Consider the following 18,174-nt stretch of genomic DNA (forward strand, 5'->3'; position numbering starts at 1 on the left):
AGAGAGAGAGAGAGAGAGAGAGAGAAGGGGAGGGTATGGAGAGATAAAGATGAGGGGTGGAGAGAGAGAATCGAGAGGGGAGGGACGGATGAGAGGATGAGAGAGAAAGAGAGAGAGAGAGAGAGAGAGAGAGAGAGAGGAGGGGGGGGGCGGGGGGGGGGGAGGGGGGGGGGGGGGGGGGGAGGTGGGTTAGAGGGATCATGAGAGGGAGAGAGGGGGAGGAGGGAGAGAGAGAAGGATGGGGCCGAGAGAGAGAGAGAGAGAGAGAGAGAGAGAGAGAGAGAGAGAGGGGCAGGGAAGGAGAGGGGTTGATAGAGAGAGAAGGGGTGAGGGGAGAAAGAGAGAGAGGGAGGGGGGGAGAGGGTAGGGACTGACACACACACACACACACACACACACACAAGGAGGAGGAGGTTCTTGGGTAATCCACTGGAGGGAGGGGCCGCAATGGGCTATGATTGTAGGATTAGGGACGACACATATGGTGGTAGTAAGTCAGCACCACTAACCACCAGTGGTGGTGGGCTAAGTTGGTGGTGGCAATGGGTGCTAAGGGGCGACAATGGGAGGTAGTGGTGGTGGGATGAAAAAAAAAAAATCTCGCTTCAAAGCTCACTCCATAACCGTCCCCTGATCGATGGGGTTCACCTAGTATATTCATTACATTCACGAAAGATGAAGTCACCACCACCAAGTGGACGAAGGTCCACATATGCACACGGCTTGATCAAAACTCATCTAAATCAAGACTAGTTTCAAAACCTAGAAATTTTAGAAAAAACATCAAAAAAAAGTGACAGAAAATTTTGGGTAAACCTTGCCCTTTCTCATAGGTACAAGCAAGGAATTGTCGCGCATCGGCTGTCCTCAACTAGCTACAATAGAGGGAGTTGCACACAACATAGCTACCATATCTCAAACCAAGATGAAGAGAAGTCAATATGCAGAGCTAAGAACCCATTTCCATCAGCTCATTGAAGAGGTCTCAACTCACCACATCAAGCTCTCGCAAAGAAAGAGGGGCATCTCCATAGCAAAATCCCGACCCTTCACCGCAGGTTGCAACACAAGGAGCTTTCTATTCTCGGCTGAAACTCCCATATCACTCATGATGTTGAGCTTATAAAAACTTTGATTTTCTTCATATTTTTAAGGTACTTACTCACTCTTTAAAGTCCCAACACTTCTATGCACAAAATACAGAAATAATATGTGCCCTGCACAATTGGCCCGCATGCGTAGAGACAGTTGGCACACACTATCTTTGTACACTTTGTACAAGCATTATTTATTTACATCCAAAGAGGCCCAAATGCACAAGAAAACACTTCTCAAAGTTTTTGGGCTCGCCCAACACCTTTGCACCCCCTCCGCAACGTCTCTTCAATGATGCCTACATAATATCTGACCCACAAAACGTGAATTGTGCAAACCATCGACAAAGGAGAAGGCTCAGAAGCTAAAGAAGGGTCAACATTTTCCTCCATGCCAACTCTAGTGGGTGCTCCACTCGGATTTGAAGGTCTAGTTGATGAAATGAAGCAATTACACTGCATTAATAGAGTGTTGAAATGCTTTTCACAATTGACAATATCATATGAATTTGGCAAAAAACACCCAATGTGGGTTTGGTACCTCACCAATTGGTTTTGGTTTTTCTAGTGGCATTGCGAATGGTGAGCTCAATGGTACGTGGACTGAGCGAGGGGTTGAAGGAGGATGGGTGGGTGAAAGAAGGAGAGAAGAAGTGCCACACTCAAAAAGTGACGACTGCATGGGAACAACCTCTAAAGCCTCAATCATAGGAAGAGCAATGGACTTGAGGAATGGACTCCTTTGCCACATCCATACGTAGCCTTGCTCTTGAGCGTGGCTTGCTCTCTTAAAATTTTTACATATTTTCTTTCGTAAGATCATCTTTTTTCACGTTTCAAACTTTATGGATGGGATTCTTGTGTTGCGTATGGTATTTTCGATGAATCCATGCTTAAGTAGAAAAACGAATGTTAGAATAGCTAGTGATTTAATCAACAAGGCATTGAGAGCTAAAAAACTCACATGCGCGTGCGCGCGCGCGCGCACACACACACACACACAAATGAAGTGAGCTTCAAAAGAAAGGGTTTATGTACATTTCCTCTCTAATGTAATCTAGTTAAGATAAATCATGATAAGATTACACCAATCTTTTTTGAGGAAATATAAATAAATTATTATTTGTCTTATTATTTTTTCAACAGAGCATTCAAAATTTTTATATTTCACTAATTTTTTACATTATTTATCTTATTACTTTTTCAATAAAAGCATTCAAAAAATTTATATTTCACTAATTTTTTACATCGATATTTTTTTGTTATTCAATTGATTTAATTTTATAGCATTTTAATTTATAGTTACTTTTTATTTTTCTTATTATTTTTTCAATAGAATCTTTTAATTTGTTCTATTTAATTGATTTGTTATGTTGATACTTTTTTGTTATTCAATTAGTTAAATTTATAGCATTCTAATATTAATGTATAGTTATAGAATTAAAAAATATATTAGAAATATGTATTTGATTTACATTGAGTGTTGGAAGAAATTTTCCTTGAACTATCTATTTTTTGGGTATTTTTTGATCTAAAAGAGATAACATGGCAGTTGAGGTGGCCATGCATAGATGAGATGGTCATCCATGTGCTAAGCTAGTATGAATGGTTGGTGATGTGGATTGCATACATAAAAAGATGAGGTCGCGAGGGGGATCCTCTCATTTGCCATGTGGAATGATGATTTGTTATATTAGTGACATGGAATGATTAAGTGGCAAAAAAGGTAGATGATGAGTTGGAGAGATAGTGATGTGGCATGCAAGGTATCTTATGACATGGCGAGTGATGTGGCATGCCATACAAATACCATCTACAAGGTGACATGTGAGGTGGTGGATAACATGGCATTTATGGTGAAGTGGCATGCATGGTGGCACTTGAGGGTGGTGGATGACTCGGCAAATATGGTGACGTGGCATGCAGAATGTGAAAGTCAAACAATTGACTATGGTGATGTGAAAGGTGAGGTGGCGTGATGACATGACCTTTTGGTGATGTGGCGACCTCCTTGCATGAGCTAGACTAACTATGGAAGAGTACAACAAAACCATGGATCATAAACAAGTGTCAAAGTTTTTAGGCTTTGCACATTCCAAACCTAAGGAGACACACCTCAAGTGAATTGAACAAGTGAAAAAAATTAAAATAGGACAAATGTGACTCAATGTTTTTTTATGAGAAGCTTGCAATAAGGGTCATAACATATATAAAAACGAAAATAAGCAGCAATGTATAATATTACTAGAATTTATAAGAAAACTATAGCAAGGTCTTCTATGATTTTTTTTGAGTTAGATCTAACAAAAATGAACCATTAAAATTTGATTATTTTTTTAGCATGGTCACATTCCTTGGGTTATAATCTATCAAGATTTTGCAAAAAAAGGTTCTACATCTTAAGATATCTCGTGTAAAAAAATTAGGTTTTTATAAATAGTGAATTTATAAAAGAAAAACTACATAGAGGTTCAAAAAAATATAAAGAAATCAAACTAAATTTCTTGACATGTACTCAATTGATGGGCAAAATGGCAAGTCAAATGAATGAGCTTAAATAAAGTTATAGGTGAATGTTCACCAAGGTCACAACTTTGTGACAGGGCACAAAGGCTAAGCTAGAATAGTCCTTGCACAACAAATTTTCCATTTTGGTGTAAAAAATTGATGATTGGGACTTTCCAGTGTGATTGTAACCATGTGTTTTGTGTGACCACCAAACCTTGCCTCTTAAAAGTGAGTGCAAAAGGATGTAAGAGTAACAAAAAAATTATTGTTTTCAAGCAGTCTTGGGGGCAATTGCTAAAAGTGGGCACACTTGATCATGCAACAACCATACGATCACGAGTACCGCTCTTAGCTCATGACTTGCTCTCTCACCTACACTCCATCACTTATGCTCCCTTGTGATGCTACTACTTACCGATCGACCACTCGATGCTGCTGCATGGACCACCTCCTTGGCAAAAACCAAGGGCTACTGATGATGGGCCTATTATGTGTGTAAGCTTCCACTTACTTAAGATTTTGATCTGAAACAAAAAAAAAAAAACCATACTTTGAGAGAGAGAGAGAGAGAGAGAGAGATTTTGACATGGGTTTTTGCAAAAGGGAAACCATTCTTCGCAACGCCTTGAGTTTGTTGCATATAGTTAATGCATGCAGTTAAGGAGGTATGATCCTAGCTTGAAACATTTATGACCCTAACTTGTTGCATTCTAAACCTAAAACTTGAAACATTTATGACCCTAACTTTATTTTGAAAAAGACAAAAAACATTTAATGGCAAGCACACATAGCACCATAAAATTATGTTAAAACAAATGTCATACTTGGCATTATTCTGAGTTTGTTATGTGTGGTAAACGCATACGGTTATAAAAGTATAATTGGTATGTATTGGCCCTTGAACTTGAGATCTATGTGACCCTAATTTTTTGGAAAAACAAAAACCTTATAAATAGTAATCACTCACAGAACCATAGAAATATACAATTTTTTACATCTTACTTTTTCAATTTTTCAATCATCGTTCATGTTGGGATCACCCTCGTTGATTTGAATATTTCTTGCCATTTTTGATCAAGTATAATATCATTTTTCATATTTGGAATGTGGAAAGAGGACTTCATATTGGTTAACCTCAATGAAGTCATGGCTTTCATTGTAGAGTGCTTTATCTTCACGGCACATGTCCATCATCGGCAACCCCCAATCATTTCCAATGAGGTGGACCATGCCGTGAGCGAGGAACAAAAACACCAATTGGTTGATCAATAGCAACAACACCACGGGCAAGCGCATGTCACAAACCATGAGTGTAGGTGAGAGCCAATGATGAACCGAGAGCACGGGTTAGAGAAAATGACAAACAGAGAGTGAGGGTCGATAGCTTCCCGTGGGTACAGAGGGTAGCCAAGACCTAAGGGGGAGATGGGGCCAATAGAGTTGGAAATGATGGGTGACAACAAAGCAAAATAAATAGATAATAAATATATATATATATATATATATATATAAAGAGAGAGAGAGGATAATATAAAGAAAGAGTGGGAAGGGAGCCGGAGAGGTATTAACTACCCCCTCCTCCCTATGATTGCATTGCCTTGGCGCCACTCTTACCTACACTCCCTCCTTGCTTGCCATGTGTCACAAGCTACTACATGTATAGAGATAAAGAAGAGAAGAACACCTATGTGGGGGGTTTAAATACATTTAACTTCAACTCCTCCTCTTGCCATGTGACACAAGCCACTACAAGTATAGAGATAAACAAGAAAAGAACAACTATGTGTGGTTTTTGGCATACTAGAGTAAGCCACTACAAGTATAGAGATAAACAAGAGAAGAACAACTATGTGTGGTTTTTGGCATACTAGAGTAAGTTTGTAGGCTATAACCACCAAGGGAATTGCTAAGACTTTTTCTAGTCAATACCATGTTAAGGCTTTTCTCCAATTAGGGTAAGCGGCATTGTGCGATGCGGAGAAAATTCCATGCTTAGCATTATCTAACTTTAATCAAATTCTTATGAAATAGCTAAAAGTTGTTTGGCTAAAGTCAAAGCATTCTTTAGCACAATTCAATAATGTGATTACTTTTCTAAACAATTTGCAAAGGTTCGTTTAATTAATAATGTGGTCTCATGGTTGTTGGATTTTTATCCTTGGTTAACTAGATTGTTTTTGTTAGACCTTCTTTTGGATTTTGAAGTTTACATGTAATGGTAGAGTTAGTGTCTATGTATATGTAAGATGGAAGTGTATATGGTAATTGTTGAAGCATTACTTAACAAGAATAGGATTAGGAAAGCCTTTGATGGATTTACACTTGGGTGTTTCTCCATGCCTATATATTCCCCCTTTAAACAGAATGCAATCATTAGGGATAATATGAATGGAATTATAATATTCCAAACTTGAATTTTGTAGGACCTTCGTCTTTCAAAATGGCATCACATTGTTAGCTGACAGTATGTGCTCTTGAGTAGCTTACCTACAGAAAAGAATTAATGCACATAAACTATAAACCCAAATAAAAACCTAAAGATAACCCATAAACCTAATCTATATTGAAAATGAAGACCTAGAATTTAAATCTAAATCGTGAACCTAAAGCTATAATCTAAATGATAAACGAAAAACCTACAACCTACAACGTAAACCAAATCAATATGTCCTTACGATCTTTTTTGGTTTTCTAAAAGAAACCCTTAGTGTTGTGTTGGGTTAGAGGGACTTCCATTGTTTTCAGTGTGCATGATGGAAACTTACCTTTCATTTCACATCATGACATGTCTTTACTTTTCTTGCATTTTATTGTTTTAGAATGCTAAAGTGAAGTTTCACCTTAAGTAATTTTAGTAAATTTTACACACACACACACATGTTTTTTTTGCATTCTATTGTTTTAGAATGCTAAAGTGAAGCTTCACCTTACATAATTCTAATAAATTCTACACACACACATATATTAATTAGTTCTTTTTATTTCACCTTTCATTTCACAACTTCACATGGCTTTACATTTTTTGCATTTTATAGCTTGATTCCAATTAGTATTAACGTTTGAGAAAGCCACCTTTATTAAGCGACTGCTGATCGAGTTTTCTCCTCACTTTCTTATTGTTTCTGAAAGCCGTCGTAACCCTTTCACTTGTTTCATTTGTTTTAAGGGGTATCTTGGGTGATGCCTTGGGCCTTCTAAAAAATTTGAAGGCGTTTTGGAAATTTAAGACAAAATATTAAAGGCGTTATCAAATTTTTTGAAATTTGAGGCATATTTTTCTAGTTCTGCACCCTGACAGACGGCAACATAAGAGCATCGACCCTGATTGTTTTTGGGCGCACGTGGTCAGAGAGAGAGAGAGAGAGAGAGAGAGAGAGAGAGAGAGAGAGAGAGAGAGAGAGAGCACTCATCCCATGCCTGCACGTGGTCCAGAGAGAGAGATGGAAATCAATGTGTGTGGCTTTGAGGTACTGCACACACACACACACACACACACACACACACAGAGGACGATCGCAACTCGTTGATAACTGCTCTGCGATTGTGAGCTGCAATGGACAAGGCGGAGGATGTTGGGGGGTTCTGGAGCAAGCGGGGTCTAGCAGGTTAACAGAAGAGGTCTAAGTGGAGATGCCTTGGTTAGTGCCTACATTCACGAGCACAGATGAAGGAACTCTCTTTCCCCTTGAGCAGTTCCTACGTTTGCGAGCACAGCTGAACTCTCTCTCTCTCTCTCTCTCTCTCTCTCTCTCTCTCTCTCTCTCTCTCTTTGTCTGTGTCTCTACTCCTCCCTTGTTGTACTCCGGAGTCACGCACTTTTGAAGCAATGGGCAAGGCAAGTCAACAAATGGGAATGTGACTGCATAGAGAAGACATCCAATATCTGTCGACATTCTCTCTCTGTGTTGGTGGAGAGCAGAGGGAATGCATGCAGAGGGCCTGCCACTACGAATGGTTGCATGCTATTCAAGGAAGAAACACAGACGCGAGGCGGCATAGCGAGAGGGGAGTGACAATTGTCCGTCTTTTTGGGGGAGGAGGAGGGGAAGGGAGGCACTGCGTGGGAACGATTAGATCGAGAAACTTTATCTTGAACCAATTCTGGACCCGAATCTTGGGGTTTAATTAATTAATGTAGTGTAGAATAGACCCAATATGATGGTCTTTTTTCTTTTGCAAAAAGAAACATTGCTTAAAGTATATAATATAAACTTAAATCATAAACTTTGAGCTAAACCTACAACCTAATTATAGAATTACAACTATAATCCTAAATCTAAACTTACAAAATCTACAAAGATAACCGTAAACGTAAACCTATAATCTAAACCAAAATTGTAGTTTAAATCGTAAACCTAAAACTGAACTTACAACCTAAATTCAAACCTAAGCCGAAAACCCAAAGCGAAATTGTACACATAACCTTTAGTGAAAAACACAAACTTACAACCTAAACATAAAACTAAACTTACATTCTAAATACCGAAACTAAAATACTTAAACCTAAACTTAAACTGCATAAGTTGTGCAAATCAAAAACTTAAATTTAAATGCAAGCCCTAAAGTTTAAATGTAAACGTACCCTAAAGACAAAAACAAAATTGAACTCATATACACAAACCTTAATTTAAAGTTTATTCTAAACTGCCTATGTATAGGATAACGTAAATGTTTATATATATGTGTGTGTGTGTGTGTGTATACATACACACACACACACACACACATACATAGTTAAAATCTAAGAATTTAAACACAAAAATGAAATATAAAAATTAAATTTAAACGTAAAATATAAATTCTAAACTTAAAACTAAAATGTAAATATAAATTATAAATAAAAGAGAAAGTTTAAATCTACATTAAATATTAAATCTTAAATTTATACTTAAATAGACTTTAAATTGAATTTGAAAAACAAAAATAGCTTAAAACTTTAATGTGACAATAGATAACACAAAACAATTAAGAGCATTCAAAAATACATTTATAGAATATTTAAAATCTAAATTAATCTCACTAATTTAGTCCTAATTTAACAACATTTATCTTTTGATTTTCTTTGAATTTATGTGTATATGTGCTTTTGTTTATACATGTGTATGTAGATCTACACAATGTATGTGTAGATATGTCGTGTGTATGTTAAGTGTGAGTGTGTTTTTTTATGCAAGTTGTATACACAATACATCAGAGAGAGAGAGAGAGAGAGAGAGAGAGAGAGAGAGAGAGAGAGAGAGAGAGATGAGGCTTACCTGCACCAGCATCGCTTGAAGGCAACGAAGGCCTTTCTTGACACGAATAGCTCAAAATGAGCTCGTGGCATGCTTCAAAAGATATTTTGCATCGCTATTAGCGTCGATATGTGTATCATTTTCATAGTCGATATTTTTGACGTACATATAGCTGTGAATAGCTACACAAATATGAAGTAAAAGAGTCATATTAATTTTAGATACATAGAATATTTTTGGGCTAGATTGATTTTAGATGCCATCCTTAATCTCTAAGATAGATGTGAAAAGCTCGCTGACAAACCTACAACGTCTTTCTTTGTAGAGCATGCGGTATCTATGCGTAATACGATCTATTGGGAATTCACTCAGGTTTGGTGAATGAGAGTCAAATGTATTTGGATAACTTTTGGTATAAACTATGCCATTGCACTTAATTGAGATCGATACACTTGCATGGTCGATCTCTTTGATTGCGCATTGCCAAGGGTTTTTGACACATTTATTATGTTCCACTTTGTAGCGCGTTGGTCAACATGTATGCCAAGAGTGATCTGCTTTTGAAAGCACACATGCAATCACACACACACACACACACACACACACACACACACGTGTATGTATATAACTCTATCTCTATCTCTATACTTCCTTGTAGTGGATTGGGGGATGTGGTACATCTGGAAGGTGGGAGTGGAGGCCAAGCTAAGTTGCATTATTCGTTATTCGGGAGACGGATAATATGTGAATAATGGGCGTAATATTCGTTTATTTAAATTATACGGCCGTATTATACGGTGCCACATCAGCATACACGGCCAAACGTATAACTTCTTAGTTTTTCGATCGAAAAACTTTTCGAACGAAATTATTTTCGATCTAGAATAATAATGATCGAAAAAATTATCGGCTGAAAAAAAGAACGATCGAATATATTAGTATATAAAGCAACACGCGACAACCAATTTTCACACCATCATTCACAAAGTTAGTGTTTTCCATGTGAGTATTCTCACCAAACAAATAAGAATAATATGTAAAAAATAAAACAATTTGAATTAGATAAAAATTAAAATTCAATGCATTTTAAGTTATGTGTTTCAAATTTATAAATTTGCTTTGAATAAATTAGTAAATAGTTGAAAGTTTGTATTTTGTGAAGAGTTTAATCTCTCACCTGATACAAAATGTAATTATAAGAATCACTTGTCAATGTCTTCAATTAATTGACACTTGAAAGTGACTAATTAAAAAAATTAGGATATTATCGTTGTGTGTAAAGTGTACTCTCACATGAGATAATTAGTTTAAAAATATAATTACATAAAAATTAATTTTATGTAATTTAAAGTTGGATTTTGATGTGTAGAGATTTTCTCTCACTTCAAAATGAATATAATGAAACAAAATTATATTTACGTCTTGTGTAGAGCTATTCACACTGCTATGCTCTCACTAGAGTAAAAATTTAGGAAAAACATGTCCAAAAATATTGATATTCTCTTATCTTTATTTGGACTGTAAAATCTATCGTACTGTGTGAGAGCATACACATGCTCACATTGTAGATAGATAATCGCTTAAAAATCTATGGTAACGTGTAAGAACTTTTTGTTCGCACTTTACATAGATACGATAATTATCAAGTATTTTAAGTGATTATCGTTTTGACATTTAAAAATATCACTTATAGCTCTTGTAGCTATAACAATTCATACTGATAATCATTTTAATACTTGATTTAATTGTAATTATTGATTATCGTAATGTGTTAAAGCTACAAGCTTGCACTTTAGATAAATCAATGCAATTTATATGTAATCCAATGGTATTGTTTTTTATTATTTTATTTTTGTTCAATCATTGTTTTTAATTATTCTAATTTCGTTCAATCATTGTCAGTTAAATTAATTTAATGTTTAAATTGATTTTGATTATGAAAATGATCATTGAATTTGTTTTCACTAGCAGATTACTTTTGTGCATCATGGTGAAAGGACAAGAGTGGAGTTATGTGCATGAGTTAAGTGCTGGGAGAAATACATCTCGACTTAAATGTAAATCTTGTGGCCACCAATTCAGTGGTAATGCAACCAGAATTAAAGAGCATTTATTTAAAGTCCCTGTCAATGTTGAAAAGTGCGGGGCACCACCAAGAAATATTCATGAAAAATTTCCCATGTATTCTCGCAAAGTAAAGTTGATTCTTGCAGCTAAACATAAAGGTGATGTGTCTAAAGATATTCATGTGAATATTGAAGCATCTGTATGCAATGAGGCAACAGAATAGGTGTTTACCACTCAAGTAAACGATCAGAGTTCTCAATTGAATCCTCTTCATGGACATGCTTCTACATCAAGAGGAGTTCCTAGCACAAGCAAATCCGGCAGAGCGTCATTCAATGGATAGACGTTGTCTGAAGCATTAGATAAACAATGGTTGCTTGAGTTGCATGTGGCATATCGTTCAATGCTATGCACAATCCAATATTTCAAGATGCTTTGATGAGTTCAGCCAAAAAAGGATTTGTGCTTCCTGACTATAACAAGATGCGAATTGAATATCTTGATAAAGTCAAAGACAATACTGAAGCCATTCTCAAACGCACAGTGCTAGAGTTTGTTCCAGCATATGGATGCACCATAGCATTGGATGGATGGACTAACTGTCAGAAAAAACCTTTAATCAATGTAATGCTTATTAATGAGTTAGGTCTTCGAGTGAGCTCAATGTAGCGAGCTTTGGAGCGAGCTTTGTTTTTTTGGCCGCCCTCCCTAGCTCTCCTTCCTCCTCTTGCCGCCCATGTGCCTCCTCCCCTCCACTTACTTCTCCTCCTCAGCCTCCTCCTCCAACATCCTCCCTCCCCTCCACCTTCTTCCTCCATCTCCTCCTCTAGCCGCCATCCTCCTCCTCCTTACTCATCCCTCTCTTCTACCTCATTCCTCCCTCTCCCTCTCTCTCTCTCTCTCTCTCTCTCTCTCTCTCTCTCTCTCTCTCTCTCTCTCTCTCTCTCTCTCTCTCTCTCTCCCTCCCCCCTCTCTATCTCTCTCTCCCTCCCTCTCCCTCTCCTCCTCATTCCTCTCTCTCTCTCTCTCCCCTCTCTCTCTCTCTCTCTCTCTCTCTCTCCCCCCCCCCCCCCCCCCCCCCCCCCCCCCCCCCCCCCCCCCCCCCCCCCCGATCCTCCTCAGACCTTCTCTCTTGTCCTTTACCACACTAATCCCCATACCGCCGCCCACATTCCAATATGGTTTTCTAACCCCAACACCCCCCCCCCCTCTCTCTCTCTCTCCTCTACCTCATTCCTCCCTCTCTCTTCTCTCTCTCTCTCTCTCTCTCTCTCTCTCTCTCTCTCTCTTTCTTTTTTGCAAGAAATAAGCAGGAATGCAGTAATTCTTGGGCAATGTGGATCTTCTGCACCACAAAACTCCTCGTTTTTGCAGCTACAAACACACTTGCTGGAAAAGATCTCCTGCCTCTATGCAGATCGCCATGTGGAACTTCAATCTCTTTGGCAGGTGAAACACTCTATTCGTGACAGGTTGGACATCACCAATTTCTTTTGTCATGTAAAGAGTGGCGGTTAGCAATACATGATGACAACTGATAGAGAGTTGCGTTAATCTTGTAAATGGGTCATACTCATCACTCTAGAATTGGCGATTTTAAGGATTTCCATTATACATTGGTCTGGTCACTTCAACTCGAGGATTTTTGCCTTGTCACTAGAAAACTGGTGAAAACAAAAGGCAGAAGCTTCAAGAGCTCTCACACATGGTATCGAAAGCAGTGGATGAGGTTTACAAGAAGGTAAGCAATTAGGTCGTCTTGGTCCTTTATGGGTATTCCTCTATGAGGGGTGCTATGAAATGCCTTGTAACACAAGAGACTTTTAGTATGGGATTTCTTTGTACAGGTGCTAGAAGATGGCAAGAAACAAAACTTAGACAGCACTGAAAGAGTGCGCATGAGTGAGGCTCGTTTGAAAGAGCACATGGGATCTAGAGCCTCAGAAGTATGGCTATGTAGTTGTTCAGTACAGCTGCAAGGTGACTGTTTTGTTCAAGGTCACTGCCTATGATAAACCTTCAATTTTCCATATAAATCTTCTTGGCAAGACCATAAGCTGAGCTCCAAAATGGTGCTGGCATGACAAACAGGTGATTGCACCTGGAGAACTTCCTTTGATAGTGCGGTTGCAGAGCAATATTGCGCCGTTGAAGGGCCTTTATAATGCAAAAAATGATGTAAGTATTCAACAATCACTTGTGCTGACACGATTGTGCAACCAAGACTTTGCATTGAAAGAGATGCTTAGTCTTCAACCTTGTGTCAGTACAAGACTTAATGAGGTCACAGCAAACTAAACTGCTTGCACTCTAGTTTTGCCTCATTCAAGTCTTATCTGCTCTTTGAATACGGATTGGCTGTTCACGTGCTCACCAGTGCTATGGAAGTGCTTGGCATTTTCTACTCGGGAAACTCAGCCTCAAGTCGCTTGAAATCTGAGCATGACAACGAGTATTCACCCATGTTTCAGGCATGTCGTAAAAGATAGTTTTCTTTTAGATTGATGTCAGAGTGTATGCAGTATGAAATGGTGTACCAACTAGTGCAATTGAAAGACTCAAGAAAAGGATTGTGAACAGCTTCTCTACCCATTTTACCGGAATCTTGGAGCAATAGAGGCAGATCACTTGTTCATGAAGGTGCCTTATTTACATTTTTGTTCCTTGAAGAAATGTCATTGCTTAGCACAAGCTTTCGAGCAACAATCACTGAGGCTCTTTTGTGGTGTGGTTAGGGGACAAGAAAGGTCTTGGAAACTTTTCATCCTAGTGAGATTTTGACTGGACCAAGCTTGCAAGGTGGTTGCAACTTTTCCTTGTCTCCCCTTAATGACACCTTCTGGAAACTGTACCTGGCATGTTGTGTAACACATCAATGGCCATGACTTAAATTTTTGTGTCCTCACTTGAGCTGCCTAATGGCTCTGCCTTTGACCTCGCGCCTCCTTATACATTGGCCACAAGATATCCTATGCTCTCTCAAACCAGCACGGCGATCGAGTTTTGGTGTATTGAGACCAATTTTATGCCCTTGCCTTCTTGTCTAGATTCCAGGGAGACAGCTGCTAGAAAGAGAAGTTTCAACGATGGACGTGCACCAACAATACCTATTGGCAATGCCTCAGAAGACAGTTTTCCAAATCTTTTTGGCCCAAAACCTCACATTATTGTGAAGGAGAGTAGGATTTTCATATTCATCCCAGATGACAGTTCCATGCTAGAAAAGCTTGGTAAGTGCATACTACAAGCTTAGACACTGTCTTGATTGCAAAATCGCAACATTTGTGGGTTTTGTCTCATTTTGCAGGCCACAAAATCCTAAAGAAGCTTGAATGCATCATAAACCATTTGAAATGTGAAGTCGAGGAAGATGCCGGCATGACTGAGCCTGAGTCACTCCAGAATGCATGGACTCCAGCCTTGGAGCATTGCTTCTCAATACCACGCAACTTGAATGCAAGGGCACAAATGCAGGTTTTGGTTTCAAAGGGATCAACTTCCCATCTCTGTTTGCAGTGAATCCACTATACCAACTCTGAAAGACAAGAATGTTGTGTGAAATGCTCACAAACAAGATGTAAATTCCTTGATCTTCAAGGTCAGTCAAACCCTACTGATGCAATTATACAAGCAGCAGAGTATGGAAGGGACTTGGCAAATAGTGCTGCAATGCCACCAGAATGCTCTTTGAAACAAAGTCATGCTAACATGAGTGTGTCTATGTTGTCAAGCTTGCCTATTGCATTGCGCTGGCATCACCCGATTGCCTTCAATACCTATAACGAACAATCAAGTTGAACCTAGCGCAGTGACATACAGCACGTTGATTGATGGGCTGGGCAAGAAAGGGAAAAAAAAAGGGACGATGCAGACGATATTGATGCAGACATGCTATTGATGGAGGCGGGTGCATGTATTAGCCTCGCGAGGGGTGGTGCTGCTCGGAGACAGACTTACGTTTTCTTTTTGTGTGCTTCCTTGACCGCTTGCCAGTTCGCGAGAGAGAGAGAGAGAGAGAGAGAGAGAGAGAGAGAGAGAGAGAGATTACTTGGGATCAAGGCATGCGTAGACGAGCTTACTCAGAAGGAAAAAAACGTAGAGTAGAGGAGCAATAGCGATATCGCTATTGCTCCATTTATTTTTGTCTTTAAAAAAGCCAAAAAAAAAGGGCAGCAATAGCGATATCGCTATTGCTCCTTTTTTTTGGTTCGTTAAAAAAAAATAAAAATTGCCCTCCCAGGCTCCCAGCTTGCATACGTCCCCCAACTTCATTAATAGAGCTCTTCGCTCATCTCATGTACAGAAGTACCAGGACAACCAACAGTCCTCGGCCAGCAGCCCACTAAACGACTCCCACTAACAACAGTGCACTACTGGGAATATTGGGCTCTTCTGTCTGGACTTGTCTCTTTTAACAATACCCATCTCTCTTCTGTCGCCTATACTTTCAAGAGGGTCCCATCTTGGTAGGGTTTGTATTACGGATGCATGCATTTTGATAGGTTGTGCTATACCTTGATCCCCTGGAAAAACTTTTCCAATAGTCATGCTGCCCCTCTTAAAAGCTTTTTCCATGCCCAAATCAGCAACAGCTTCAATTTCTATACCACTATCTGCATCTTTCACCCCTCCCTGCTTTGAAAACTGAGATCCGTTCCTCTTCCCAAGCTTCCTCTCTGCCATTTTTCTGATGATCATCCTGTTTCTCAGCTTCAGTGAGGTAAAATCAGGCGCTCACTGATTGATGGGAGAGCTGAAGAGACGAGCTAGACTGCTAGCATGTGCGGCAGAAAGTTTGGAATGAAAGATAAGAAGCATGCAAAAGAGAAAAACCGAGCTCAAGACATATACGACGCTGAGCCTGTGGGTTTGATGCTTGCGACCAGCGTGACGGAGCAAGCGGGAGCGCTCCATGGAGGCTACGATCTTCAAATCGCAGCATTTTTGTGTACACATACACTGGCGACTCTCTCGCCCCCGGGGAAACCGTCTTGAGTTCAAAACTCATCGGATAGATGAGTCGCACCTTGAACTTGTTGCACTATGGGGTGGAAATGGAGAACGATAATGAAGTTGGGATGGAACGATTTTATTGGCTGCAGCATAAAAGAGAAATGCGCTACTGTATTCTTCACCGTCATGATAGCGTATTCCGTTGAAAAGAGAAACATGATGATAGTGTATTCCCTTCCAAAAATGAAAGGGTACATGGGATGTTTGCAAGAGTACGAGAAATGTGCCTTGCTACTATAATGATGAATTGGAGAAGTCTTTCCCCCAAGTAGCCATGGTGCAACTCTTCCCTATCTCTTCTTCTTCTTCTTCTTCTTCTCTCTCTCTCTCTCTCTCTCTCTCTCTCTCTCACTCACACACACACACACACACACACACACACACACGCACACACATGCAATGTCATGCAATAGGATGTGTGATGTGGTCTTAGTTGGGCAGTTACATTGAAAGACGAGATTCTCAAAAGGAATTAAGAAACAAGTCTCAAAACCAATTTTGCATCGTGGTTAACCAACCATCCGCACGAACGTTGCTCTAGGCGAGGGTCGAATGAGGGAAAGGTGTTTACCCAGCACGAGGTGTTGTTGGTCATGAGGTGGCAGACGCACTGGAGTTAAAAAGTATTTCCACCACTTTATAGTATTGTCTCGTCTGTTACAAAAGTTTCTCAACAAGAAGTAGAAGCTTTTTGACAAGATTGTTGCACATACATGCAAGGCTTTCTAAGCTCGAGTAGTGGGTGTCTGTGAGTTTGAATGCAATTTTTGGCCTAGGTGTGGAGGGTCTAAGTGGGATCTTTTGCAATTTTGTGTGTTAGTAATTAGCATTCCTTGATTATCATTAGGAATATTCATTAGGTTTACTCTCCTATCGCATATCTCATGCCTAATTAGTATTCCATTGGCCACCATGAGCATGTTCTTGAGAGGGAGAGGGAGAGAAAGAGAGAGTGTGTTGGGTGGAGGGGGAAGAGAGAGACATGTGTGTGTGTGTGTGTGTGTGTGTGTGTGTGTGTGTGTGTGTGTGTGTGTGTGTGTGTGTGTGTGTGTGAGAGAGAGAGAGAGAGAGAGAGGAGGTCCTTGAGTAGCCCACTAGAAGGAAGAGTACTAGGAGGAGAACCGGCGGCAATGGGCGGTGGTGGTAGGAGGAGGAGTGGAAGATGGTGGTAGTGAGCTAACACCACCAACCACCGGTGGTGGACTAGGGTGTTGGTTGTCATGGGTGGTAAGGGGCCGCAATGGGAGGTAGAGGTGGTGGTGGTGGTGGTGGTGGTGGGGGGGGGGTGGGGAAAGCTCTCTCCATTGAGCTCGCTCCATAACCACCCCCCTTATTAACCCTAGAGGGGCTATGTTCGTGGAAGCAATTGACAACTCATTGAAAGAGAAGACTATCACCTACCTAGCAGGGGTGTATGAGCGTGCAATTGCAAAGGCAGGTGGACCAAAGAATGTGACTGCTATTGTCAAAGATAATGCGGCCAACTACAAAGCAGCACGAAGAGCAATTCAAGTCAAGTATCCGGAGATTTCTTGGGTACCATGTGCAACTCACACTCTAAATTTTCTTTTAAAAGATATTGGTAAAATGGCATGTGTGAAGCAAACTTTATTGGATGCAAATCATGTGGTGAAATTCATTAAAGAGCATCAATTTTCGTATGCTCTTTTTCGAACAAAGTCACCAAATAAAGCTTTGCAAATATTTTGCGCGACAAGGTTTGCTACGGCATACTATGTTCTTGCTGCTTTGCAAGAGTTGAAGCCTGCATTAATGGAAACCTTAATAGACAGAAGATGGGATGGATGGCTCAGCAAGTATCCAAGTTATCAGGAAGCAGCTGGTCGATGTGCGCAAATAGTCACCAGTCTTTTGGCGTAATGTAGAAAGAATAGTAACTGTGTCAAAGCCATTTGTAGATCTTTTGAGAGCAACTCACAGAGATTCTTTTATTTTTGGTCGGATCTACTGCTATATGTCAGAGGCCATACGCAAGCTAAGAGAAAATGTAAATTTTGGTACAAAGGATAAAGCTACCATGATTACAATTGTTAACAAGCGTTGGGTGTAGTTGCATACGCCATTGCATGGTGCTGCTTTTGTATTGGATCCTAAGTTTCAAATGCATCAACAATCTGCCAACAACAAAGAAGTTATGTCCGACTTCAAAACAGTGTGCTCCCAACTCTTAGGGCACGAAGATGGAAAAGTAGCTTTTCATCAGCGAGTAGATTATGCCAACAGAACTGGTATGTTTC

The 18,174-nt window shown here is 39.7% G+C and overlaps 1 pseudogene; it reads left to right on the forward strand.

Annotated features, from left to right (window-relative positions):
- The first annotated feature begins 12,608 nt into the window (after positions 1 to 12,608).
- LOC147455827 (uncharacterized) lies at positions 12,609 to 14,801 on the forward strand (annotated as a pseudogene).
- The last annotated feature ends 3,373 nt before the right edge of the window (positions 14,802 to 18,174 follow it).

Source organism: Adiantum capillus-veneris, chromosome 6 (assembly GCF_014529385.1).
Source record: "Adiantum capillus-veneris isolate H3 chromosome 6, ASM1452938v2, whole genome shotgun sequence".
In the NCBI taxonomy this organism is placed as follows: Eukaryota; Viridiplantae; Streptophyta; class Polypodiopsida; order Polypodiales; family Pteridaceae; genus Adiantum; species Adiantum capillus-veneris.